This window comes from Pleurodeles waltl, chromosome 3_1, assembly GCF_031143425.1.
Source record: "Pleurodeles waltl isolate 20211129_DDA chromosome 3_1, aPleWal1.hap1.20221129, whole genome shotgun sequence".
Lineage (NCBI taxonomy): Eukaryota > Metazoa > Chordata > Amphibia > Caudata > Salamandridae > Pleurodeles > Pleurodeles waltl.
The window spans coordinates 1,190,064,836-1,190,092,543 of NC_090440.1; positions in this window are offsets into that span (position 1 = coordinate 1,190,064,836).

The window sequence follows — 27,708 nt, forward strand, 5'->3', positions numbered from 1 at the left end:
TGTATTAAGACAGTCCAATCCGCCATCTTTTCCGGAGCAGTACCAATGACATCAAAAGCCTGATGGAAACAATGCACAGAAGTCAAAGGACTCACCTGTGGAGACTCAGATAACAACCACGCCGCCATGGAGCCCAAGCTGCATGTCTTCCCAATGCTCTTCTACGTGCTGCTCCACTACGAACACCAACAACGTCGAAGACAACCACGGTGAGTACAGCTGCCTAGCACAAAGGGGAGAGAGGGAGGAAAAAGAGAGTGACACACACACGCAACACGCAACACCCCCAACACCATACAGACAAGCAGATGCAGTGACATAACATATTTACCCCATACCCCTCAGGAATAATGCAAGGACAACTACAATAGAGTAAAAAGATTTTAATAAGATAAATTAGTAGGAAGACATGCATCCAAATAAAAATGTATATACATATTTACAAATCAAGGGACACTGGCCAGTCCTCAATGTTCGTGGGCCACAGGACCACATCACAAAGTCTAAGGCCCCACCTCAATCCTGCAACAACATGGAGAGTACACTGTAGGGGCATCAGGTTGAAAATAGCCAGGCACCTCAGGGGGACAGGGAACGGGGGGCACCTCAGCTGGAAGATGGTACAAAGCCACAGGGCCTGGAGGGGGCAACATGCCCATCACTCTGTCCTGGGGAGTGCAAGGCCACAGTCTCTCAAGTGGGGGACTTGCCCACATGCTCTGGAGGGGGCAACATGCCATGTGCATGGTCCTGGGGACTGCAAGGCCACAGTCTCACAAGTGGATGGCTTCTCCACTGGTTCTGGAGGGGGCATCATGCCCAGTGAGCTTCATCCTGGGGAGGATGGGGTAAGTGGATGGCTTCTCCACTGGTTCCGAAGTAGGCATTGTGCCCATTGAGCTTCATCCTGGGGAGGATGGGGTGATTGGATGGCTTCTCCACTGGTTCTGGAGGGAGCATTGTGCCCTGTGATGCAGACCTTGGGAGTGCAAGGTCACAGTCTCTCAGCTGGGTGTCATTCCCACAGGATTTGCAGGGGGCAGGCCGCACAATAGCCTATGGACTCAGGACTACACACTGTCTGCCGGCAGTGATGGCTATTCAGTGGTGGCAGTGGTGCTGCTGCTGGTGGAGCTGGTAGTGGTGGGGGGAGGCTCCAGCCCATCCCCTGCAGCCTCGGACGGCTGCCCACAGGTGCTGCTCCTGCTGGTGGTGGTGCTGGTGGCGATGCTGGTGGCGGAGCTGGTAGTGGTTTGGGTGGCTCCAGCCCATCCCCTGCAGCCTCGGACGGCTGCCCACTGGGGCTGCTCCTGCTGGTGGTGGTGCTGGTGGCGGTGCTGCTGGTGGTTGTTGGGGGAAGCTCCTGTCCATCCCCTGCAGCCTTGGACGGCTGCCCACTGGTGCTGCTACTTCTGTGGTGGTGCTGGTGGCAGTGCTGCTGTCGGAGCTGGTAGTGGTGGGGGGAGGCTCCAGCCCATCCCCTGCAACCTCAGACAGCTGCCCACTGTGGCTGCTCCTGCTGGTGGTGGTGCTGCCTGTGGTAGTGGGGGGAAGCTCCTGCCCATCCCCTGCAGCCTCGGACAGCAGCACCACCATGGTTGGTGGTTTGGGCTCCAACTGAGTCCCAGCACCAGACCCCTTGTCCTTTCTGCCTGCTGGTGCAGGCCCCATGCCCTTCCTGCTAGCAGCTGGGGCTGGCTCCTTGCCCTTCTTTCCAGCAGCACTTGGGTATGGCTCCTTGCCCTTCTCCTACCTGCAGCACTTGGGAATGGCTCCTTCCACTTCTTCCCACCAGCACTTGGGGATGGCTCCTTGCCCTTCTTTCCTGCAGCACTTGGGGCTGCCTCCTTGCCCTTCCTTCCTGCATCACTTGGGCCAGGCGCCCTTTCACTCTGGCTGGATGATGGCTGGGATCCTTTCCCACCTTGATTTGCTGGGGACAGTACTGTGCATGTGGACTGGGTGGCTGAGGTGCTTCCATGGGTTTTGACCACCCTGGCCTGACGTGAAGGATGGGGGGGAGGGGCAGGGGAGAGGTCAATGGTGGAGAGGAAAAGCTTCTTAGGGACATTGGGGCAGGAAGAGGGAGAAGGTTTTGGAGTGGAGGTAGAGGGAGTGGTTGTAGGAGGTGTCTGTCTGCTGTGTTTGGGTGCAGGTGCTTGGGCTGGATGCTGTTGTGAGGTGGATGGGTGTTGAGTGTCTGAGTGCTTGCGTTTGTGTACTTTGGGAAGAGGGGGACTGTAGGAGGCTGGCCTGGCTTGTAGTGGGTACCAGAGGTACTTACACCTTGTGCCAGGTCCAGTTATCCCTTATTAGTGTAGAAGAGGTGTTTCTAGCAGCTTAGGCTGATAGAAGGTAGCTATAGCAGAGCAGCTTAGGCTGAACTAGGAGACATGCAAAGCTCCTACTATACCACTGGTGTCATATGCACAATATCATAAGAAAACACAATACACAGATATACTAAAAATAAAGGTACTTTATTTTTATGACAATATGCCAAAAGTATCTCAGTGAGGACCCTCAGTACGAGGATGCCAAATATACACAAGATATATGTACACAATACCAAAATGATGCAGTAATAGCAAAAAAAGTAATGCAAGCAGTGTAAAGTTACAATAGGTTGCAATAGAAGCACATAGGTATAGGGGCAACACAAACCATATACTCCAAAAGTGGAATGCGAACCACGAATTGACCCCAAACCTATGTGAGCTTGTAGAGGGTCGCTGGGACTGTAAGAAAACAGTGAGGGTTAGAAAAATAGCCCACCCCAAGACCCTGAAAGGTAGGTGTAAAGTGCACCTACAACCACAGAGAGCACAGAAGTTGTGATAGGGGGATTCTGCAAGGAGAACAAACACCAGCAATGCAACAACAGTGGATTTCCAGACCTGAGTACCTGTAAGACAAGGGGACCAAGTCCAAGAGTCGCAACAGTTTCGAGAGTGGGCAGGAGCCCAGGAAATGCCAGCTGAGGGTGCAGGGAAGCTGCCACTGGATGGAAGAAGCTTGGTGTTTTGCAAGAACGAAGAGGACTAGGAACTTCCCCTTTGGAGGATGGATGTCCCACGTCGTGAAGAAGCTTACAGAGGTGTTCCCACGCAGAAAGACCACAAACAAGCCTTGCTAGCTGCAAGGGTTGCGGTTAGGGTTTTTGGATGCTGCTGTAGCCCAGGAGGGACCAGGATGTCACCACTTGGATGAGGAGACAGAGGGGGCACCCAGCAAGCAAGGGAGCCCTCACAGAAGCAGGCAGCACCCGCAGAAGTACCGGATCAGGCACTTAGAAGAGGAGTGAACCGGAGTCCAACTGAAGTCAGAAAAGGGAGTCCCACGACGCCAGAGGACAACTCAGAAGGTTGTGCACTGCAGGTTAGAGTGCCAGGGACCCAGGCTTGGCTGTGCACAAAGGAAATACTGGAAGAGTGCACAGGAGCCGGAGCAGCTGCAAATCACGCGGTACCCAGCAATGCAGTCTAGCGTGGGGAGGCAAGGGCTTACCTCCACCAAACTTGAACTGAAGTGTCACTGGACTGTGGGAGTCACTTGGACAGAGTTGCTGAGTTCCTGGGACCACACTCGTCGTGCTGAGAGGGGACCGAGAGGACCGGTGATGCAGTCTTTTGTTGCCTGCGGTTGCAGGGGGAAGATTCCGTCGACCCACAGGAGATTTCTTCAGAGCTCCTGGTGCAGAAAGGAGGCAGTCTACCCCCAGAGCATGCACCACCAGGAAACAGTCAAAAAAGCCGTCAGGATTAAGCGATACAAGGTTGCAGTAGTCATCTTTGCTACTTTGTTGCGGTTTTGCAGGCGTCCTGAGCAGTCAGCGGTCGATCCTTTGGCAGAAGGGGAAGAGGGAGATGCAGAGGAACTCTGGTGAGCTCTTGCATTCGGTATCTGAAGAATTCCCTAAAGCAGAGACCCTAAATAGCCAGAAAAGGAGATTTGGCTACCTAGGAAGGAGGATAGGCTAGTAAGAAAGGTAAGAGTCTCTGACGTCACCTGCTGGCACTGGCCACTCAGAGCAGTCCAGTGTGCCAGCAACACCTCTGTTTTCAAGCTGGCAGAGGTCTGGGGCACACTGGAGGAGCTCTGGGCACCTCCCCTGGGAGGTGCAGGTCAGGGGAGTGGTCACTCCCCTTTCCTTTGTACAGTGTCACGCCAGAGCAGGGCTGGGGGATCCCTAAACCGGTGTAGACTGGCTTTTGCAGAGATGGGCAGCATCTGTGCCCATCAAAGCATTTCCAGAGGATGGGGGAGGCTACTCCTCCCCAGCCTTCACACCTATTTCCAAAGGGAGAGGGTGTAAAACCCTCTCTCAGAGGAAATCCTTTGTTCTGCCTTCCTGGGCCAGGGCTGCCTGGACCCCAGGAGGGCAGAAACCTGTCTGAGGGGTTGGCAGCAGCAGCTGCAGTGGAGACCCCGGAAAGACAGTTTGGCAGTACCCTGGTTCTGTGCTAGAGACCCGGGGGATCATGGAATTGTCTCCCCAATGCCAGAATGGCATTGGGATGACAATTCCATGATCTTAGACATGTTACATGGCCATGTTCGGAGTTACCATTGTGACGCTATACATATGTAGTGACATATGTATAGTGCACGCGTGTAATGGTGTCCCCGCACTCACAAAGTCCGGGGAATTTGCCCTGAACAATGTGGGGGCACCTTGGCTAGTGCCAGGGTGCCCACACACTAAGTAACTTTTGCACCCAACCTTCACCAGGTGAAGGTTAGACATATAGGTGACTTATAAGTTACTTAACTGCAGTGGAAAATGGCTGTGAAATAACGTGGACGTTATTTCACTCAGGCTGCACTGGCAGGCCTGTGTAAGAATTGTCAGATCTCCCTATGGGTGGCAAAAGAAATGCTGCAGCCCATAGGGATCTCTTGGAACCCCAATACCCTGGGTACCTCAGTACATATAATAGGGAATTCTAAGGGTGTTCCAGTATGCCAATGTGAATTGGTGAAATTGGTCACTAGCCTGTTAGTGACAATTTGGAAAACAGAGAGAGCATAACCACTGAGGTTCTGGTTAGCAGAGCCTCAGTGAGACAGTTAGTCATCACACAGGGAACACATACAGGGCACATACTTATGAGCACTGGGGCCCTGCTCGGCAGGGTCCCAGTGACACATAGACTAACAAAAAATATATACAGTGAAATATGGGGGTAACATGCCAGGCAAGATGGTACTTTCCTACAGGCACAGACAGTGGGAGAGAACACAGGAGATGTATGTATGGATGTGGGGGTGGTGACTGCCAGTAAGGGGTGTGTACTGATAGGTGTGCTGGTGATGATGATAGTGGATGAGGATGTAGTGCATGCAGGTGTGAGTGGAGACACAACTGCGAGGGAGGTGGATGTCAAAGAGGAGGGGGCCACAGTGGAGGCAGTGGATGTTGGTATATCTGCACCTGGATGGTGTTTGTGTGAGTGCCTGTGGTATGAAGTGTGATGCTTGCGTTTGCCATGTCCACTCTTGGGTGTTGTCCTGGGTGCCTGCTCTTCTGCCTGTGTGCTTCAGATAGGTTGGGGTTGAGGGGAATTGGATTGGGTGGAGAAAATAGGAGGGGGGACGGAGGGAACAGGGACAATGGCTGCCATCAGAGAGGGGGCCAGAGCCTGGATTGATCTCTGTTGGGCCGTCAAGCCAGTGTGAATGCCCTCCAGAAATGCATTGGTCTGTTGCATTTGGGCTGCCAGCCCCTGGATGGCATTCACAATGGTTGACTACCCAACAGAGCAACAGAGATGGATTGCAGGAGGTCAATAGCCTCCTCACTCAGGGCACCAGGGCTCACTGGGGCAGGGCCTGAGGTGCCTAGGGCAAAGGAGATGCCCACCCTCCTGGATGAGCGGGCACGGGAAACACGCTGAGGGGCTGCTGTGAAGGCAGTGCTGGTACGGGGTGGGACCTGTACCTATAGATGGGGTGGGTACAGAGGTGTCCGCCACCACTAGGGAGCTTTCATCGGAGGAGGTACCTGTGACCGAACTGTCCCCTCCCGTCCCCGCGGTGGTGCTCCCCTCGCCCTCTGTCCCACTGGTGCCCTCACCGTCAGTGGATTTGGCCTCCTGGGTACTGTGGGATGCAGCTCCCTCCGTCGCCGGTTCCTCTGCTCCTCCACCAGATGATGCTATTGCACATAAGGACAGGGCGACAAAACAAAAAGGGGGGAAAGAGACAAAGGATACACTTGGTCAGTGGCGGCACCAACACCATTGTTGGCATACACAACACACTCACACACAGGCAACAGCCCTACGCACTAGGCAATGCGCTACCAGTTACAATGCTACGCACTAGGCAATGCACTACCAGTTACGATGCTAGTCACCAGCCCATGGATAGGGACACATAATGCCAATTGCAGCATACCTGAGACCCACAGACCCCTGCCCAGTAGTGGATGCCTACTAGCTTGGTTGAAGGAATTTCACATCAGAACCCTGCCCAACATGGGACCTACTCTGCAATGTCAGGCCTGACCCAGGGGCACCCACAAGGCCCACATCCCCCACCTGGAGACCACCCCACCAGGCGTAAGTTGTAATGAAGGGCACTGTACTCAACTCCTTGTTGCTGCTGTGATGCCCCCAAGCACCCATGCAGCTCAGGATAGGCCACCACCAGTATGTGGGCCATCAGGGGGGTCAGGGTTCGACGGGCACCCCTTCCTCGTTGGGAGGCTATCCCCAGCTGGGCCTCCACCATCTTCCATGCCCAGCGTCTCAGATCCTCCCACTGTTTCCGACAGAGGGTGCTCCGTCTGCCATAGACCCCCAGGGTCCCTACGTCTTTGGCAATGGCATACCATATACCCTTCTTTCAATGGGCACTGACCTGCAGAGGAAATACACACAGGGAAAGGTATTAGTCCAACCGTCCTGCCTGTTACACTTATGGCCCACCATGCCCCTTCCCATCCCTATAGCACAGACATGGCCCAGCAGACATGCTGCACGCTGCCCATGGCCCATCCACCAACCCCCCCATATGAGGCCTTCACACACAGCACTCCATGCATTCATGCCCCTTGCATCGTACTCGCAGTGTACTCACCTGTTGGTCTGGAGGCCCTTACAGCAGTCGGTACTGGGGTAGGACCCCATCCACCAGTCGCTCAAACTCCACGGAGGTGAAGGCAGGGCCCTTTCCCCAGTCATACAGGCCATGGTCGGTTCCAGACACAGGTCACAGCAGCACATGCAATGTAGGTCCTCTCCTGTTTAAGGTAAGGTAGTAAGTGAGTGAACAGATAGAAAATGGTGGTCACATACACGGCGGTACATCCCATCACCTCCGGCGTACATCACCATTGGCCACTGTACCCCAAAGGGCCCAATGATAACCAATGAGGAGTTGTACGGCAGTTCTCGACCGCCTCCCGCAATAGTGCACAACGTCAGCGGATATAACTTGCACAAGAGGAGGGATTCCTGTGGGGTGACGGATAGCAGATATCAGGGAAGGCTCCAATTGGGCACACACCTCTGTGATTGTGGCCCTGTCAAGTCTATAGGTAAGGATGATGTGCATGTCCTCCATTGTTGCCAAGTCCACCAGGGGTCTGTACACAGGGGTATGTCTCCATCTCCTATTCATCTGCAGTGGTAGCAATCTAAGGGACAAAAGAATGAGGAGCCGGTCACACTCAAAACAATGGGGCTACAACAGTACAGTACATGCTGTAAATTTGTAATGGGTCAGTGAGAATTGTCCTCCATGTCCATATTTTAATAGTGACGCAGTTATTATCTAGCCCCCCCCTGAAATGGCATCTGCCTGTCCTGTGTGGAGGGACAGGAGGAAGTGAGGTAATTCCGCAGACGTTGTGCGCCATTGCGGGAGGCGATCGTGAACCGTGGTGCAACTCCTCATTGGTTAACATTGGGCCCTATCGGTTACAGTGGCCAATGGTGATGTACGCCGGCGGTGACGGTGTGCACCGCCACGGACATGACCGCCATTTTCTATCAGATCACTCACTTGCTCCTTGCTTGACCTTCAACAGGAGAGGACCTACACTGCATGTGCTGCTGTGACCTGTGTCTGAAACCGACCATGGCCCATGTGACTGGGGAAAGGGCCCCTTCCTTCACCTCGGCGGAGCGACTGGTGGATGGGGTCCTACCCTAGTACGGACTACTGTATGGGCCTCCAGACCAACAGGTGGGCACAATGCATGTGGCATTAATGCATGGAGTGGTGTGTGTGAAAGCCTTGTGTAGGGGGGTGGGTGGATGTCCTCTGGGCAGTGTATTGTTTGTGTGCTGGGCCATGTGTGTGTAAATGGTGATGTGAAGGGGTATGGTGGGCCAAAAGTGTAGCAGACAGGACTGTCTGACTAATACTATTTCCCTGTGTGTATTTCCTCTGCAGGTCAGTGCCCATCAAAAGAAGGGTATATGGCATGCCATCGCCAAGTAGGTGCTGACCCTGGGGGTCTACGGCAGGCAAAGCACCCTCTGTCGGAAACGTTGGGAGGACCTGAAACGCTGGGCATGGAAGACGGCAGAGGCCCAGCTAGGGATGGCCTCCCAACGAGGAAGGATTGCCCGTCGAACCCTTACCCCCCTGCTGGCCTGCATATTGGTAGTGGCCTATCCAGAGCTGGATGGGCGCATGAGGGCATCACAGCAGTCACAAGGGGTGAGTACAGTGCCCATCATTACATCTTGCGCATGGTAGGGTGGTATCCGGGTAGGGGATGTGTGTCAGTGGGTGCCCCTAGGTGAGGCCTGACTTTGCAGAGTAGGTCCCCTGGTGGCAAGGCTCCTGAAGGGATAATCCTGCTACCTAGCTTGTAAGTATCCACAACTGGTCAGGGCTGCATGGGTCCCAGGATGTGCTGCATTTGGCTGTGTGTGCCCCTCCCCATGCCTTGCGTGGCTAGCAATATCACTGGTAGTGCAATGCATAGTGCGTAGGGCTGTTTCCTGTGTGTGAGGGTGCTGTGTATGCCAACGGTGGTGTTGGTGCAGCCATTGACCAAGTGTATCCTTTGTCTCTCCCACCCCTTTTTGTTTTGTCACCCTGTCCATATGTGCATTAGCATCATCTGGCGGAGGAGCAGAGGCACCGGCGACGGAGGGAGCTGCATCCCACAGGGCCCAGGCGGCAGAGTCCACCAGTGCTAAGGGCACCAGTGGGACGGAGGGAGAGGGAAGCACCACGGCAGAGACTGGAGGGGACAGTTCAGACACATATACCTCCTCTGATGGAAGCTCCCTGGGGGTGGCAGACACCCAGCTACAGGTACAGCCACCACCCCGCTGTCTCTCACCGCCCTCCCAGCAGCCTCTCATTGAGTTACCCGTGCAAGCTCACCGAGGAGGGTGGGCATCTCCTTTCCCCCAGGCACCCCAGGCCCTGCCCCAGTCAGCCCTGCTGCCCTGAGTGAGAAGGCTACTGACCTCCTGAGATCCATCTCTGTAGGGCAGTCAACCATTGTGAATGCCATCCAGGGACTGGCAGCCCAGATGCAACAGACTAATGCATTTCTGGAGGGCATTCACCCTGGCTTGGAGGCCCAACAGAGATCGATCCAGGCTCTGGCCTCCTCTCTGATGGCAGCCATTGTCCCTGTTTCCACCCTCCCCCTCCAACTTCCTCTTCCCAATCCCATTCTCCTCAACCTATCCCAAGCACACAGCCAGACGAGCATGCACACAAGGCAACACACAAGAGTGGCACATGCAAACACAAGCACCACACATCATCCCACAGGCACTTACACCAACACCATCCAGATGCAGACATACCGACATCCACAATTTCCACTGTCTCTCCCTCCTCCTCCACTTCCCTCCCAGTTCCTTCTACACTCACACCTGCATGCACTACATTCTCATCCACTACCAGCATCACCACCATACCCAGCAAAACACCCACCTTATTGGCAGACACCTCCACAACAGCCATGCCCACATCCCCTGTGTCCTCTCCTACTGTGTCTGTCCCCCCTCCTAAAGTACACAAACGCAAGCACTCAGACACCCAACAGCCATCCACCCCACAACAGCATCCAGCCCATGCACCTGCACCCAAAATCAGCAGACAGACACCTCCAACAACCACTCCATCTTCCTCCACTCCCAAACCTTCTCCCTCTTCCCACCCCAATGTCACTAAAAAGCTTTTCCTATGTACCATTGACCTCTTCCCTACCCCTCCCCCGTCTGTCACGTCTGGCCTGGGTGGCAAAACCCCAGGCAAGCACCTCAGCCATGGGCCCAGTAGTCACCACACCCACTTGTGGTGGGAAAGGTTCCAGGAACATGTCAGGAAGGGCAAGGAGCCATCTCTAGATGCTTCCAGGAAGGGCAAGGAGCCAGCACCAGCTGCTGCGAGGAAGGGCAAGGAGCCAGCACCAGCTGCTGCCAGGAAGGGCAAGGAGTCTGGGTCAGGGACTCTGACAGAGCCCCGAACCACCAACCATGGTTGGGCAGCAGTCCGAGGCTGCAGGGGATGGCCTGGAGCCTCCCCCCACCAGCAGCACCACCACCTCCAGTGGGCAGCCATCTGAGGCTGCAGGGGATGAGCTGGAGCCTCCCCCCACCAGCAGCACCACCACCTCCAGTGGGCAGCCATCCAAGGCTGCAGGGGATGGGCTGGAGCCTCCCCCACCAGCTGCTGCAGCAGCAGCACCACTAAGACCACTGAGCAGCCGCCACTGCCGGTGGACGGTATGTAGTCCTGCAAATCCAGTGGGTATGACACCGACCTGAAAGACTGTGACCTTGCACTCCCCATGATCAAGTGCACAGGGCACAATGCCCCCCCCCAGATCCAGTGGGTAAGTGGGTAAGACACCCACGAACCCCAGCCTTCCCAGGATCAAGACCACAGGGTACAATGCCCCCTCCAGAACCAGTGGGTAAGACACCCACCAACCCCAGCCTCCCCAGGATCAAGAGCACAGGGCACAATGACCGCTCCAGAACCACTGGGTAAGACACCCACCAACTCAAGCCTCCCCAGGATCAAGACCACAGGGTACAATGCCCCCTCCAGAACCAGTGGGTAAGACACCCACCAACCCCAGCCTCCCCAGGATCAAGAGCACAGGGCACAATGCCCCCTCCAGAACCAGTGGGCAAGTCACCCACTTAAGAGACGGTGGCCTTGCGCTCCCCAGGACCAAGCACAGGGCATGTTGCCCCCTTCAGAGCATGTGGGCAAGTCACCCACTTGAGAGACTGTGGCCTTGCACTCCCTAGGACCAAGCACAGGGCATGTTGCCCCCTCCAGAACCAGTGGCCTTGTTCCATCTCCCGGAAGAGGTGCCCCCGTCCCCTAGCCACCTGAGGTGCCTGCCTATTTTCCAACTGATGCAGTGTTCTCTCCGTGTTGATGCAGTTGACAAGTGGGGCCTTGGACTTTGGTCTGTGTTCCAATCACAGTGAGGACTGGGAAGTGTCCCTTGAACTGTACAGTTGTATATATCTATTACATTGCATATTTATTATTTATCCTGTGTTGATCTTATTACACTCACTACAGTAAATTCCTGTTGTCCTTGCATTTTTCATCTGAGAGATGGGGTAAAATTGTTTTTATAATGCATCTGGTTGTGTGTATGGTGTGTGTGTTGTGCGTGTGTGTGTCACTCTCTTTTTCCTCCCCTCCTCCCTTGTGTGCTAGGTGGCTGTACTCACCTTCGTCTTCTTCGCCGTCATTGGTGTTCATGATGGAGCAGAATGTAGAAGAGCATGGGGAAGACATGCAGCTCGGGCTCCATAGCGGCATGGTTGTTCCCTGTGTCTCCAATGGTGTGTCCTTTCCTTTCTGATGTCTGTTTCTGCCAGGCTTTTAATGTCATTGGTACCGCCCCAGAAAAGGTGGTGGTTTCCTGTGTCTTAATATGGTGGGCAGAACATTTAGTTCTGCCTCGCTGTAAGCGGCTACCGCCGCGGTGGCTGTTGTTTCCACCCTAGCGGTCGGTGTCGTAAAGTGGCTGTCTATGGGAGTTTTCACCGCCATGGTCATAATTTGGCAGTAATTACCGCCAGCCTGTTGGCAGTATTACCGCCACTTTATCACGGACCGCCAGGGTCGTAATGAGGGCCAAAGTCTTTTTGGCCCTGAGATTTCAGCAAACAGGAGGCAGGCTCACTCCAAGCCCTTGGCGAGCACTTCTCAGCAAAGTCAGTGGTCAGGAGGTCAACAGCAGGGTGTTTATTCCCTCATCTTTATTTGCTTCTTGTATTGTGTGCAATAACCTACCACCAGGTTGTTGGCTTGATCATGTTCAGTTGGGGTAGTTATGTTAAGGTGTAAAGTTTACAGTTATTTGACTAAAGCTTGTTGCCTTTATAGATTGAAAAGTATGTACACCATGTTTTTATCAAGGCTTGTGTACCCAGTGGTGCTTGAATAATTATATCAATGCTTGTTTACTCAACTTCCACAAGGTTCTTTGGAGCTTCTACAGGGATAAGTAGACACACCTGAGCCCCTGCACATTGTTGGACAGCTGCCTTCTCTGATTGTTGGTCAGCACTGGTGTTTTCAAGAACCATGTGCTAATCATGACTCATGACTTGTGTTTCAAGAGCTATGTGCTAATCATGACTCATCACTCATGACTCATTCCTGCACAAACTATAAAAAAGCCTCACAGGGATTAGTCAATGCTTGGCTTTGCTCCGGTTCTTCTTGAAGCTGACATCAAGAGCCTTCTCCTAGGAATACCCTGCAAAGCTTCTGTATCGTGGCTGGGCAACAAGAGAGGAAACAAATTCTTCAGCCTCTGCACGCTGGCAGCTGTTTACATAAGCTAAGTGGAGGACACGCTTTCTCTGTTGAGCAATTTTTTTTTTTTTAGATTAAGAACCTCAGTGTGTAACTAAATGAATTTATTTTCAAGAAAAAACTAAAGTTTTGAGGTTGATTAGGAGAATGTACGGAAATGCTTAAAGATTTGACATTTGTTGTGCATCTGTACACTGCCTTGTTGATTCATTTTAAAATCGGAAAAGACATCAGAACGCAAAGAGAGCGTTGTGAGATAAACAATCTTCATATGTGTGTGTCTTTGCTAATTACGTGTGTGTCGCTTGCTATGATAGCAATCCTAATTTTGCAGGAACTCTTTTAGTATTGTCCAGAATTTATATTAGTGATTCCTCAAAAACAGCAAAAGCAGGTTTTTACTTGACTGTATAATTCAGTGTATGTTTATTCCTTTATGGGAAGAGTTTTTGCTGTGTGTTTGTGTGATAGACGTTTTTCATGTGAACAACAATACCAAGAGTGAATACTCTAAGCAGTGTGAGAAGATCCAGGGAATGATGGTGCATTCCTGGAAGCCCAGTTGAGTGGAGAGGATGTGCGAGGAACATGTTGAGTGACAGGTGATTAGCTGAGATAATAGACTGTGTGCATAAATACTGTACAAGAGTGCCCTCAACACATCACTCATCCCTGTCCGTTGCCTTATACCTCTTGACACTCAACAACTAACCCTGACACCGATTACCTGCACCCCAAAACATTGGGAGCCCAACTGGACCAGGCAGCAGAGACAATACCTTTCTTCCCTCTCTCTCATCCAATCCCCTCATGCTTTTGGGGTCACTTGCCGGGATTACCCTATTACGTCAGCAGTGCCGAGAGGTGTCCTGTAAGGACACAGTGAACAGTCATCACCTCTGCAGACAACCTGCTTCCAGGTGAGTAGTAAAGCTCTTACACAGGGCAGCAGTCCTTCTCAGCAAAGCAGTCCAGATTAGTCCTTGGAAAGCTAGGCAATTCCTCTTGACAGGTTGCAGGTTCAGGTCCAGAAGTGTCTTAGTTGGTAGGGTCAGAAACCCAGTTTATGTAACCAAAAATGCCTTTGAAGTGGGGGAGACTTCAAAGAGTGAATTTGAAGTGCACAATTTCCCTGTTCAGTACAGTCCTGTCTGCCACGGTCTGAGGGCAGGCCACTAGCCTTTGAAATGTAAGTGTCAGGCCCTCCACCCTTCCACCCCAGGAAGACTCACTCAGTATGCATATGAGAGCAGGTGCACCTGTCAACCAGACTGGCCCAGATGTTGATTGGACACAGTCTGTAAAGCACAGATGGATTTTAAGTGCAGAAATTGTCCACTTTCTAAAAGTGACATTTCTAAAATAGTAATATAAAATCCAACCTCGCCAATAAGCAGGATTTTCTGTTACCATTCTGGCCATACTAAATGTGACCTGGTTACCCCTTTCTGATCAGAATCTACCACTCAAAAAGTATATGAAAGTAGCCCTAATGCTGGCTACGAAGAGAGCAGGCCTCACAGTAGTGGAAAATGAATTTGAAATGAGTTTTTCACTACCAGGGCATATAAAACACATAGGTACATGCCCTGCCTTTTACCTACATTGCACCCTACCTTATGGGTTACCCAGGGCCAACCTTAGGGGTGACTTATATGTAACAAAGGGGGGTTTAAGGCTTGTAAAGTACTTTTAAATGCCAAGTCGAAGTGGGAGTGGAACTGCACACACAGGCCTTGCAATGGCAGGTCTGAGACATGGTTAAGGGACAGCTGATGTGGATGGCACAATCAGTGCTGCACGCCCTCTAGTAGCATTTAATTCACAGGCCCTGTGCACATGTAGTGCACTTTTACTGGAGACTTACAAGTACATTAAATATGCCAAATGGGTGTGATCCATTGTTACCATGTTTTTAGGGAGCAATCACATGCACTTTTGCACTGGTTAGCAGTGGTAAAGTGTCCTGTGAAGTTCTGACATCCTAACGGAGACGTCAATGTTGATATAAATCGCTAGGCCAACATTTGCCCTTCCAAATTTGCAGTTTTTTTCCACAGGTTTATTATATTCTTCATACCCAATGAGGGGTGTACTCATTTGTGCCCATGATTCTTGCATCATTATGATATTGAATGAGCCTAGGAAGTGGGTGACTGCTGGATCTTACATTTTTGCCTGCAGACCATTTATATTCCATGAGCAGGTGCTCAGTTCCTCCTGTGGAAATGGTGTCTGCTGAGCTGCTATTCAGCTTTTACGGGGCATTCCATGTGATAACACTGTGGGCAACCAGTTGTAATGATTCAGAGAGTCATGACTTAATTGAATCTTCCTGTGTTCCTCCTCTCTCTCAAGATTTAAACTCTTACATTAAACTGGATTTCAGCTCCTTTATTGACTTCACCAGAGTTAAATTTCCTATTTATCCCTCGTAGAACAGACCAAAGGCTTTGCTTCTCTAGTAACGGGTATTGATATTTATCTCCTTGATAAGCGATTACCTCAATGCCCCACGCTTTCAGAAGTTTTTTCCTTTCCAGAAATTGATCCAGGTTTTCTGGGGCTGAGAAACTGATTACATTTGGATTTGATTGCTGACTCCCTCTTGCTTGCATGAATTTTATGGCCAGGATATCTTCAGAGGTCACATGGTCTAGGTCAGGAAGAGCCTTTATTAGTTTTAAACTACTTGAGCTTTTAAGTACATCCTGAGGACCTCTTGATTTAAATTCGGAAATCCAAAGTACCTGATGCCCCTGCTTTGGATCAATCGGTATCTGACGATTTACAGGATTCTGATTTTGCTCAGCCACGTGCCCTCCTCTTAGTACTGTGGGGCAATTCTGAGATGTGGGAACATCCCCTCCTGTGGTTAGGCCCCCAGGTATGGATCCTAGATGTCCACTGATTGTGCCTTCCTTTTCCTCTGTGAGTGTTTTATAGGTAACGATGGCCTTGATACTTGCAATCGCTGAACAATCAAAAGCACACATTTCAGCTCAGATGCATTGATCCCTGGCGCTGCAATTTCTTGGCAAGAAGGAACCCCTGGCTTTTGCACTATCTTTAACGTCTTGTCTTCCTCACTACCTTCCTCTGCTAGTGGCACTGTTTCCTTTGTGGCACTTTTGTAAGCAAGCCCGGCATTCTTCCTACCCTTTTGCACATGTTTCCACTCCCTCTTTGTCAATTGCACAGTGAATGCCTTCCTATTTCCGTTCAGCCCAGTAGAGGGGTCGAAGCTTCAGACACTCCAACCGCGATTTCTTCCTTTTCTTTTTCAGTGCTTTTATCTGGATCCTCTATTCGATCCAGCCTCCCAGCGAGGCCTTTCTATTCACTCGGCTGACTTTGCTCTGTATGCCCCATGGGTAGTACTGCTGGCGGCATAACCAGTTGGTCTGTATGTGCTGTGTGTGCTCCTTTGTAGGGGTAACTCGGAACTCCCTCAGTATTCCCTCCAAAGTTGCAGGCAATTGGACTAACCTGTCCACTACCTCCTTACATGAACAGACAGTAAAGTCATTAAGTTGGTTAGTTTGGACCCTTGTTATCAGAGCATTTATTTTTTCTAGTTTGCCGTCAATATCAGAGATGACAACAGCCAGTGTAGTCAACAAGTCCACCTGGACATCCATTTTGCTGGAGTGATACCGAAGAGATGTAACTGTCACATGCATCGAATTCAGGATGGCTAGCCATATCTCAGTCATGGTGATTACCAATGGGGGGCCCACAGGAGGGTCATCTACCTTTTTAAAGGGGGAGGTCCTTTGAACTCCCACTGAGATATCCAGGTAACCTTTAGCTGTCTGAGGTATGTCTCCTTCCCCAAACCCCTCCCTTAAGCCAAGTGGACTTATTTTGATTGGTTCCACCACTTTATTACTCAATCTGTAGGACATGAAAGTGTAGAACTTAGACCTCGGGCTTCCTAACAGCTCCAGCTCCTGAATTTCATCAGTTTCAACTTTAACTTCCTCCTCTATGTCTGACTTGTACAGATTAGACAGGTTACATCGAATGTACTGTTGTGCACAGTTTTCTGTCATTACATTCCCCTGCATAATGACTTCTTGTCCTAAGACTGACATCCCTGCCCCCCCATTGGCACCACCTCTTGATTCACCTACCTACAATCAATTCCAGTGAGTCCACCATACGGTCCGCCATACTGGAACTTATTTTTCATGGTCACTATTATTGGGGAGAGGGGAACTGGGCGGGGAGATTTACTTCTGGGTTTTGATACTTAGGGCCATTTAATGTCCTCTTATCACCTTGCTTGCTTGAGACACAAAAGTAGTCTGTTATCTCATGGCAGTCCAATTGAGGAGCTACCATTTTCTCCTCCTCCTCCTTATTTTGAGGTTCCTTCTGCATGACTGCCACTACCTCCTGACCCACTCCCATGTCAGCACTACTATTGTCTATTGGTGACCTCCTGCTAGAGGGGCTATTTACATTAATCGCCCTTAATCGCCTTGGAGTTTGGGCTGCGCTGTCATCCCTCCTTTTTGATGCAATTTCATTTATTGCTGGCTCCCTTTTCCTCTTATTAGAGGTTAAAGGCTTGCCTCTTGTTTACCTGATCTCATTCTAAGTAAAAGATGAGGATGCTCATGTTTTTCAAAGATTGCAGAAGGCTCAGCATTTCCACAGATATTCAACAGTCCAGAAATCTAGCAGATTCAAAGTGTATTTTAACTGGTTTTAGGTGGTTACAGTGAGGCACGGCTGCGCGAGATCAAACCAAAGCACCAGAATGTACAAATTACTGCATACGTAGTGCTGCATTGAGCCCCTCCTTTTTTCAGGGGGGCAGGCATTAAGGGCAGATAGCGAGCGGGTCACACTAGTCACCCCACAAGCCACACCCAGTCCTAGCAGGGCCACCTCTCTGGGGAACCGGGGCGCACACTCAGCAGCAGCCACCTACTGCTGCTGCGCTCACGCTGTTCTAGCTTGCCCTCACCACAACTGTCAGCGCACCTCCACTTTTCAGGCTTTCTCAGACTTGTGGCCACCTGTTGCCCACCACTTCACCTCTCACAGCTGCCTCATGCCCACTGTGGGGGCGGGATACGATGGTGGATGGGGCTGGGGGGCACTCCCACGGGAGACAGTAGATGGTGGATGGACGGCAGTCAGTGGGCACATGACCCGAGCCGCTGAATTGCCGAGCCGCTCTGCACAAGTGGATGGACGGCAGTCAGCAGGCACACGCGACCTGGGTCGCCAAGCCACTCCACTCTCTGTGCATGCTCACTACTGGAGAGAACACTTTCGGGTCTCCTCTTGCCTCTCTTCTGGGTCTCCTGGAAAAGCCAACAGTGCATGTGAAATCACTCACACAACTGTAGAAAGCACTTTTTGAAAACAGTAAGACAACATAAATAGGGTTTTGTGAGTTAATGTGAACTGATTGCAAGGTAATTACCTCAACATCCCTTGCCCTCATCTCAGTCAGATAACACCTCTCGCAACAGGGGTGCTGAGGTGTTTGCTGAGTTAAGACCTCTGACAATGATTCTTGGTCTTCCTTCTCTGCTGGGATTGGGAAAAAACAGGAGCCCAACAAGGGAGCAGCAAACAAAGGAAATAGAGACTTAGGGTTTCATTACGAGTTTGACCATCCGTGCACCAGTTAGACTGCCATCGGCTTGGTGGTCGGACCACCTTGTTACAATACTTGCGGTCCCATAGAGCAAACACCACCGCAGTCCCACCGGCACCACCAAGCAATGCCGACTGCCCCGGTGACAAGGCAGGTCAAATAGGCTGATAGAGACAGTGTTTCTGCCGACCACATTATAATATTGCACCCCCCCATTGTGACCATGGCAGTCCAACCACCAAGTTCCAGCAGGCGGAAATGGAGAGTCTAAATGGGGCAACTGCAGGTAGAGTTACACATCTTTTGCCGACATGGAGCCAATCACGGATGTCCTGCCACTGCTGCTGCTGATCGATGGAGCCCAATATCCGTGCCACAGTGGACGCAACGCAGTAAGGACACACACCTACTTGTGTCATTAATCTCAACAACATATAGTTGTTCATTCATCCACATGATATGGGGCACACGCTATAGGCACCAAGTACACTTGTCACTGAGTCCACAGTTGGAGTCATTCACAAAGAATGACATATTCACAGCCATTAAATGTCTCTTTTGGACAGATCACTGACACTGCATAACCATACTCCACAATAATACGCATATGCTCATCTGAGGCACAGGGACAGTGAAGTGTACAGAACACTGTGTCACACAACAGCAACACCACAGCAACATCACACATAATTCAAATGACATCCTCACACAGCACACATGCAGTGGGCTGTCGTCACATTGAGGAGACATATGTATGGATGTGTCATGGAACACAAATACCCCTACCATGAAACAGCCCTGCAGTGTACCCACACTTCATCCACATTGGAACACAATTGAAGGTCAATGGGATTCACAATAGTTTGTGAGACAAATATCCAAAGCTCACAATGCAAACAATCGGGATGGGGGCATCTGGAATACTCATGGAAGAATGTTGCCCTGGGACACATTACACTTCACACATGCCCCTATAACAACATTTGCACAAGAACTGGCCCTTCATGTATCTCAGAAACACACAATATTTGAGCCAAGTGACATGCCTATCTGTATAATGTGTAAGCTGAAGTCAAAAAAGCAGAAACACCAGCAACAGCATGGGCCAGACATCTAGACGAAATAGCTGCAAGGTACACTCATCAAAGTAGACACATCCTCAGTCAAATGCAAGGGAAGCTAGCACTATTGAAAACCCTCCATGTGTGAATAAGCAAAAATCTACTTCCCACACATGAGATGAATGTACAATCTATACCAGGGGGCAAGTCTAAAACTCTACATGCTGATACTGGCCAAACACAAGATGAAATACCAACCATAGCAAACATAACACAATGAATTGACACCCCAATTGTACTCCCACTCACATATCCATACAGTGAACATCTACCTTTGTCTTGGGTGACACTAGCACTGCCCACAAAGGCAGATATTGCAAACAACAGCAAATGGATTAGCAATCAGGGTGAAACGCACACAACTGTAGGCATACAGCACAAGCTACTCAGAAACAACTTAAAGGTAGAAAAGTAATTGCAGGACAAATGAGTACCAAACAAAACAAGAACTCTGGTTTATTCAATCAAAATGATTTATATCATAGGCCATTTGCCAGTCCACATCAGTTCATATGCATTACTGTGCCCAGACTTGTTTCCAATCACTACCAGGGAACCTCTACAGGAAGGGGCAGCAAGTGGGTAGGCAGGCAGGGATCATCCTTGGGTGGGGTGGGGTCACATTTGGGATAGGAGAGTTTGGGTTTAGGAGGGGGCCTTTTTCTTTGGAGGGGTGAGCTTCTTCTTTGAGGGAGGGGTATAAGTGCTTGCAGGGGGCAGGTGTGACAGGGAAGGACATGGATATGGATGGGATGGGTTGGGATATGGGTGGGGGCTCATGGGTTTGGGATGGGAGGTAACAGGGGGAAGGGTAAGGTCGAAAAGGAAACTCTCTTTGGGAAAACCAGTAGGGTCATCAGCAGGGGTTGGGGATTTAGAGGCTGAGGGAGTGTTGTCTTGTGTGTGGGTATAGATGCCTTGGGTGTGTGCATGTATGAGGTATGCTTCTGCTTGAGTGGGGTCTTTTGTGTGTGTGAGTGTGGGCATTTGTATGTCTTGAAGGGCTGGGAAGTGAAGGTGCTGGCTGATGTGATAGTGGTGGATGTGTGTGTGTCTGTTGGGTTGGTGTCTTTGGGTATACTGGATGTGGCTATTGTGTCTGTGTGTGTTGGGGTGGTGTCTGCAGATATGGAGAATGTGTCTGTTAGTGTTGTGCTGATGTCTGGTGGTATGGGTCCCAGGAATGTGCGGGTCCGAGGGTTGTGAGCTATTGTCTGGGTGTATGGTGGGTGAGGTGGACATTTCACTAGCTATTGTGGTGGTATCTGTGGGTATGCTGGATGTGGTGTGTGAGACAGTGGGGGTGGTAGGGGTGCCTGTTGAAGTGGTGGCTGTGGGTGAATGTTGAATGCCTGCATGCCGGTGTGTCTTGTGGTGTTTGTGTGGATGTGTGTTTTGTGTGTTTTGAGGTGGGTGCATGTAGATGTGCCTGTGTGCTTGGGATAGGTAGGGGAAGAGGGAGATGAAGGGGGAAGGAATGCTGGGGTGTCTGGATGGCGTCAGTGAGAAGGGCAGAGCCTGGAAAGATCACTGTAGGCCAGACATGGCACTATGAATGCCTTCCAGGAAAGCATTGGTCTGCTGAAGTTGTCTGGCCATCCACTGAATGGCATTCACAATGTCAGTCTGCCCAACAGAGTTACCCCTCAGGAGGTCATTATCCTCCTCACTCAAGGCAGCAGGGGTAACAGGTGATGGGGCTCTGGTGCCTGCAGCAAAAGAGACGCTCGCCCTCTTGGTTGAACGGGCATGGCCAACGGGGTGGAGAGTAACAGAGAGGGTGGAGATAGAACTGGGGGTGGTGGACAAGGATGGTACAGGAGCAGGTCCTAATGGGTCCGCCACCACTTGAGAGTGGCCACTGGAGGTAGAATCTGATGATAATGAGGTTGATCTTGTCTCCTCTATGGTACTCCCCTCACCCTCCGGGCCATTGGGTCCCTCCTTATCAGTGGTATCATGACTGGAGGCACCATGGCCAGATGCTTCCCCACTTGGATGTGCTTTGTCTCCTTCTCTTGCCTGGGCTGATGCTGCAAGTACAAAGAGGAAAAAGGTCACCACATGTTCCTGAGCACACTTGAACAACAGCTGTGATAAGCAAACAGTATTGTCACGTCAAGTAGGCCCCAGAAACAAACTACATTAAAGTGTCTCCTACATGTACTATATCATATGCATGCATGCCACATGAACTGTCAACACTTGCCCACAGGAAAATCAGGATCTCAGACAACTCCAATTGCATTGTTGAAGTTGTGCAATCACAGTAACCATTGAACAAGTAGGAGACCACAACATATTTAATGCTTTGCATCATGGAGCATACACCAGTTACCTGTTGTCATACAATAGTGGGCCAATGCCATGTTCTTTCCCATAGATCCCAAAAAAGGTAATGCAGACATTTATTTGTCACACACAATAACACAACAATAAGATATGATGCTCCAAAAACCTGACATGTTGCTGACAGCAGTACAGTAGTCTGAAGAAGGTGACATGGAAATAACCAAGTCACACTGGAAACATATCAGCAATGCACACTTCACCATGTGTAATGTGTCCTAATAGAGTCATGGAGCAAGTATTAATGTTGCTCAGATGTGCTACACATTTGGCATGGAAATATACACTGTCAACAAAATGTGCAAATTGTCAAGGAGATATATCTCTAAAATCCACAACATAATGAATCAGCAAGCCCCAGAGAAATCACCAATATTGTTTGGCACCCCTACAATCACATACTGTGATTGCATCAATAGAAACCAATGGTCATTTGTATGTTGGAGAAGCCCAGAGATTTGCAAGTACTTGTAGAAGGCCCTCAACATTTTGCTCAGTGGGAAGCCACATCACTGTCTCCCTTTTGTCCTGCAAACCCAGATGTCCTTGTTTGAATGGTTGTACCCAACCACATGTGATTCCAACATAACTGCAAGTCACTCCAATATGCATGCCCACAGCCAAGTGACAAACCTTCCCCATTACACGTGTGCAGTGCACATTTCCAAATTATGCCACATCAATGGCATGGAAATGCACATTGTGTGTAAAAACTCTAGTCCTACATGTTATGTGCCTCATTGCTACTGCAGTTGTACATGCCAAATGATATTCAATGATGGCTGAGGGTATGTGTGAGCCAACAGTCAATGGTGACGCACTCCTGTCTGAGGTGCCACATGAAATGTACCCCCATTAGATATGTCCAATTCTAAAAACAGGTTGACATGCCACATATATGTGATGGAATACAGAAATTATCCCATTAACACAGGAAGACCATGCATGAAACAGCAGTGTACATATTTTATCAAGGGAAAAAGGGGCGCTAACATGTAGACACAAGGAATGTTGGCAACATTGATGGCACATAAGTCATGTCAATGGACATTCCCCACTTACCAAGAGAAAGTTTTGATCTGTAGCTGCACTCAAAGAACAATGTATGCTCTGTCACATGTCTGATGGCCACCTTCACATAAAAGCCAGTAGTGAGGCACCAGTACTCATCACACACTGAAGACAGTGGCTTCTGGGAGGCAGATGCCAATTTACTCACTTGACCATACACACTGCTGAGGACAGTGATCCATCTCTTCTTTTTCTTTGGCCTGCAACACTAAGGAGTAGTGGTCTGTAGCGTAGAATATACACCCAGTACAACAACAAACATTATTTGATTGATTAATATGCAAAGCCATGTGTTATCCCTGGAGAGCAAATTGTTTGTGGAGTGTAACCATTTGTGTCCTTGTTCCGTGGGTTAATAGGCAAGACACATCAGTATGCACCATATTACATATGTACACAAACAGTTACTCATCTAGTGTGTCACACATGGCCCATTTCCAATCGCCAGGGGGAGATTTCAGAACCTAACACAACAACTTGGCTATGTGACAAGTGGGAATATGCCCTGTACTCACCCCCTTATGACTGCTGTGCTCCCCTCACATGCCCATCAAGTCTGCACATGTCCCTGCCATTAGGGGGTCACGGTCCAATGTGCATGCTGCCCACTTTGGGAGGACAGACCCAGCTGGACCTCCACCTTCTTCCACGCCCAGTGTCTGAGGTCCTCCCACCTCTTGCCACAGTGGGTGCTCCACCGGCTGTGGACCTTCAGGGTCTGCACCTCCCGAGCAGTGGCTCTCCAAATCTCTTTCTTCTGATCGGTATTTACCTGTATGGATGCAAGAGACAAATCGAGAGATTATAATCACAAGTTTTTGCCGAAATGGTTGTGTCACACACATATCAGAAACAACACCAAGCAAAAAATTGTCACTTTGTTAACACACCCCAAGTGTAAAGCACACATGCCAATAAGTACAGAGACATGATTACACTTTCTGTATTCATCTGCACACTAACCCACTACCCTGCTCATGGCTTATAATGACTAAACAAGCCTACTGACAGCAGTTAGCCCATGCTCCAGCCACAATGAAACACTACACACCAATGTGGCTTCTGAAGGGTAAACTCATTGACCCTGACTAAACCAACACATTTACACTCTGCAAGATTGACTTGCTGCATACGATCTCTAAAGGCAACTACCATAGTACAGACTTCACTTTTATTCTTGAGTGACAATGAAGGGGCTGGCATGGTGGGTACGGAAAGTGTCTTCCTTGTGCATGTGTGGACATGTGACCTACTTCAGGGTGGGTTTCTGTGGTATGTACCTGTACCGCAGAACTCTCCTGTGGACACATGTATCTAAACTACAGAGATGGCATCCAACATACAAAGACATGCATTGTACAATTTCTGCTATGTAATCAAGCTACTGAGTCAATCTACATACTTTCTGCACTATGGGTCTGTTATTTGTGCAATAAGATTGTACAAGACAAATATGGCTTCTGTGCAGGTGATAAAAGAGTTGTGGAAGTAATGGCCCTCTCACTAGTCAAAGACACATTGACAGTGATGCAAAATGCACAAATGAACTAGTTTGGGGATTTACCTCAGTACCCATTCCTAATCTAGTCAATGGACGGATGCATTCAGGCCATGTATTGCAACTAGAGCCTCATACTGGCCACATGACAGGATCTGCAGGTCTACAGGGTGTGGGCACAGTGCCACAGTTGCATAGACGTAGTAACTCTCCCACAGCCTGGACTATGTCCCATACTGTGAGATACATTTGAGAGGCCCTGGTCTCTGCAGGCTGAGCACACAGAACCTACATGGCACTCACATTACCATCACTTCCATGCATGACAGTACATCATGTGGCCATCAGCAGTGTGGCTTGTGTGGCAACCTTAAGGGCAGAGTGATTCATGATAAGCCTTCCAGACAGCTTGGAAATGGCAGATGTGGGGTGAAAGATCTGTGGCACAATGTACATTGCTTAAAAGATCCTCAAATGACCCAGACAAGATGCATACACAGCGCATCCTGCCATGCACATACATGTTGTCTAACATGTAGAAACTTCTTAAACAAAGCAATGTCATTGGATTGCAGTAATGTCTCCTTGCTTAGTTGTGTGCATCCAACACAAGGAGGATCTAGGACCCCAGAAACATCACTCAACACAATGTGAATGAATACAACATATTGTACTATTCACCAATACCTGCACCAGGTACATCCCATTGATGCCACACAGTCTGCAACAACAGGCACACAAGCAGTCTAATTGGTCCACAGGGGCACATTAAAGCCGGTGAGGAGGGAAAGGATGGGCTTGAACAGAGTCAAATGTGCCAATGAGGTACTTACCTGCTCCTCTGGTGAGCCTTAGAGCTGTTCATACAGGGGAAGGACCTTACTCACAAGCCTCTCCAGCTCCCTTTGAGAGAAGGTAGGGGCTCTTTCACCTGCTGGAGGTGGCACACAGTATCTGAAGTGGTGGAGGTGTTGCAGGCAGCAGTGTCACTAGTCAAGTTACTGATTTTGCACTACGCTGCATAGACATACACCACACACGCGGTCAACACCACTAACGGACACACCCATTGGGCTACAACTGCCACAGGCAATGTTAGCCTATGGCTGTGTCCGTTGCAGTTGAAACAGCCTACCGCATTGATGACTTCTCCCTGCCGACGCAGGCAGTTCCTATTTTCCAGTGGAGTAGGTCAGACATCCGCCATTTTGGCAGCTGCACATGGCCCTGCAAAATGTGTCACAACTCAATATAACTTTATTAGCATCACAAACATCCTTAATCTGGCTTGTTGTGTAGGTCCAAACTACACAACCACCAGTGTAGTGTGTTGCTGGGCACAGATGGCATATAATGGTGGTGCATGATCCACCACCGCTAATGGTATTTTTGGCGATTGGAAAATACATTCACATTTCAATGGGCAATTTTGTAGTTGGGTGTCACCCGAATCCATGTTGTGGACACATGTGTTGACAACCATGGGGATAACATTTGACCCTTTTGTAGTTGCCAGCTGTGATATGCACTGGATATCCAGTCTGAAATGCTTTGTCACATGATTTTGTTGGTATGAATCATGTATGTTGCTGTGGACTCAGTGACTAATGTTACAAATCATGTCTTTTTACACATACCCTGGGAGAGGGAGGATGCAACAACTTTCTGTCTACCATCCATTGCCAGACCTTCAGACCATGAAGCAATGCCATGCCATCCAGTTGTACCATCTGAATAGGCAAACAATAGTGGATTTATGCCTTCAGTTGGTACCAGATCTGATGCCAGGTAACAATAATCCAACCTGCATAACACTCATTGTACAAGTCATGTCAGTATTGCACTTCCTGGCCACAGGGTCCTTCCAACATACAGTGGCCCTATCTGATGATGTGTCCCAATCTGTTTAGTGTGGTGTGGAAGGATTTCCTATAGCAATAATGGAGAACAGTACCATACCCCATTTGATGTCAAGGTTGCAATCAGAGAGGGCCTGTTCGGTTGGTAAGTCATGTCTGTCCTGATTGCGTGTGAGCAATGTCAGGTGCTACAATCATGCAGTGATGGAATCATTGCTGTACTTATGTTCCATTCCTTAACAGTAGATTCAGCATATCCAAGCCGTCCTTGGTTATTGATGCAACTAAGGAATCCAACTACACCAGTGGAGCCTGCTTCACTGAGGCCTAGGGAAGAACAAGGCAGGAAGTGGATCTGGGTTTTGGGCATCTGAAGGACAGATTTTGGTGTCTGGGCAGGATGGTGGAACCCTCCTCTATTCACCCCGGAATGTGTGTCAGATCACTGTGGCATGCTGCATGCTCCACAGCATCGCCCTGCTGAGAAATACCCCATACATACCAGAGGAGTGGGAGCCTGCAGTGTCACCGGGTGAGAATCCTCAAATGCCAACCGAAGATGACAGTGGGGAAGAGGAAGGAGCTGCTTTGTGAGAATATATCATACACAGCTACTTCCTTTGAGTGTAAGTATGTCATGTGATGTCATGTCTGTGATTGTACAATGGACTGTAATTGTGAGGATGTGTGGAGTTTGTAGTTTTCCAAACAACTAGGGATCAGATACACTGCAAAAATCAGCCAAAGGTTGATTGATAAGATAGGTTTTGACACATCCCCACCTTGATGGTGTTGCTTTGTTTGTGTCAGAATTATAGCAACGTACTTTGTTTTCCAGATGCTTGCTATGTGGCATGGTTTCAAGTCTATACTCCTTGTTTTGTTCACTGTAGAGGTTCTTTCACCATAACATCTTCATGTGGGCATTTCAGAGTTGTGTGACTGGCAGGTATGTGATGCTGGTCGGACATATGAAGTGGACATCGATTGTTCTAGGTTATGTAGGCCATACAGTTTAGGTGTATGAGACCTGTGCCAAAACAGCCTGCACAGTGTTTGGATTCAAATTCAGAAGTGCCCATTGGACTTGTTTTGTGTCCTGTGGTGAGCCTGATGCATCATGTGTGTCAACATATGGCCATAAAATATGCAGTACTAGCTCACGGCCAAGTCGTTTTACATTTACATTGCAACACAATTGTTTTGTATGATCTGCGTATACCTATAGATGTGTTTCATCACTGCAGGCCACAGTGGCTGTGCCAGGACACTGACATATATTTGCGTTATACCACCTGATGCATGAGCATCGGATTATAACAGCCCTGTGATCAGGAACTGTTGTACTGCTATCTGTCTCAATCTTGAATCTTGGATAATGTGATGTTGATTTACTTTGGTGTGGCATGTGAA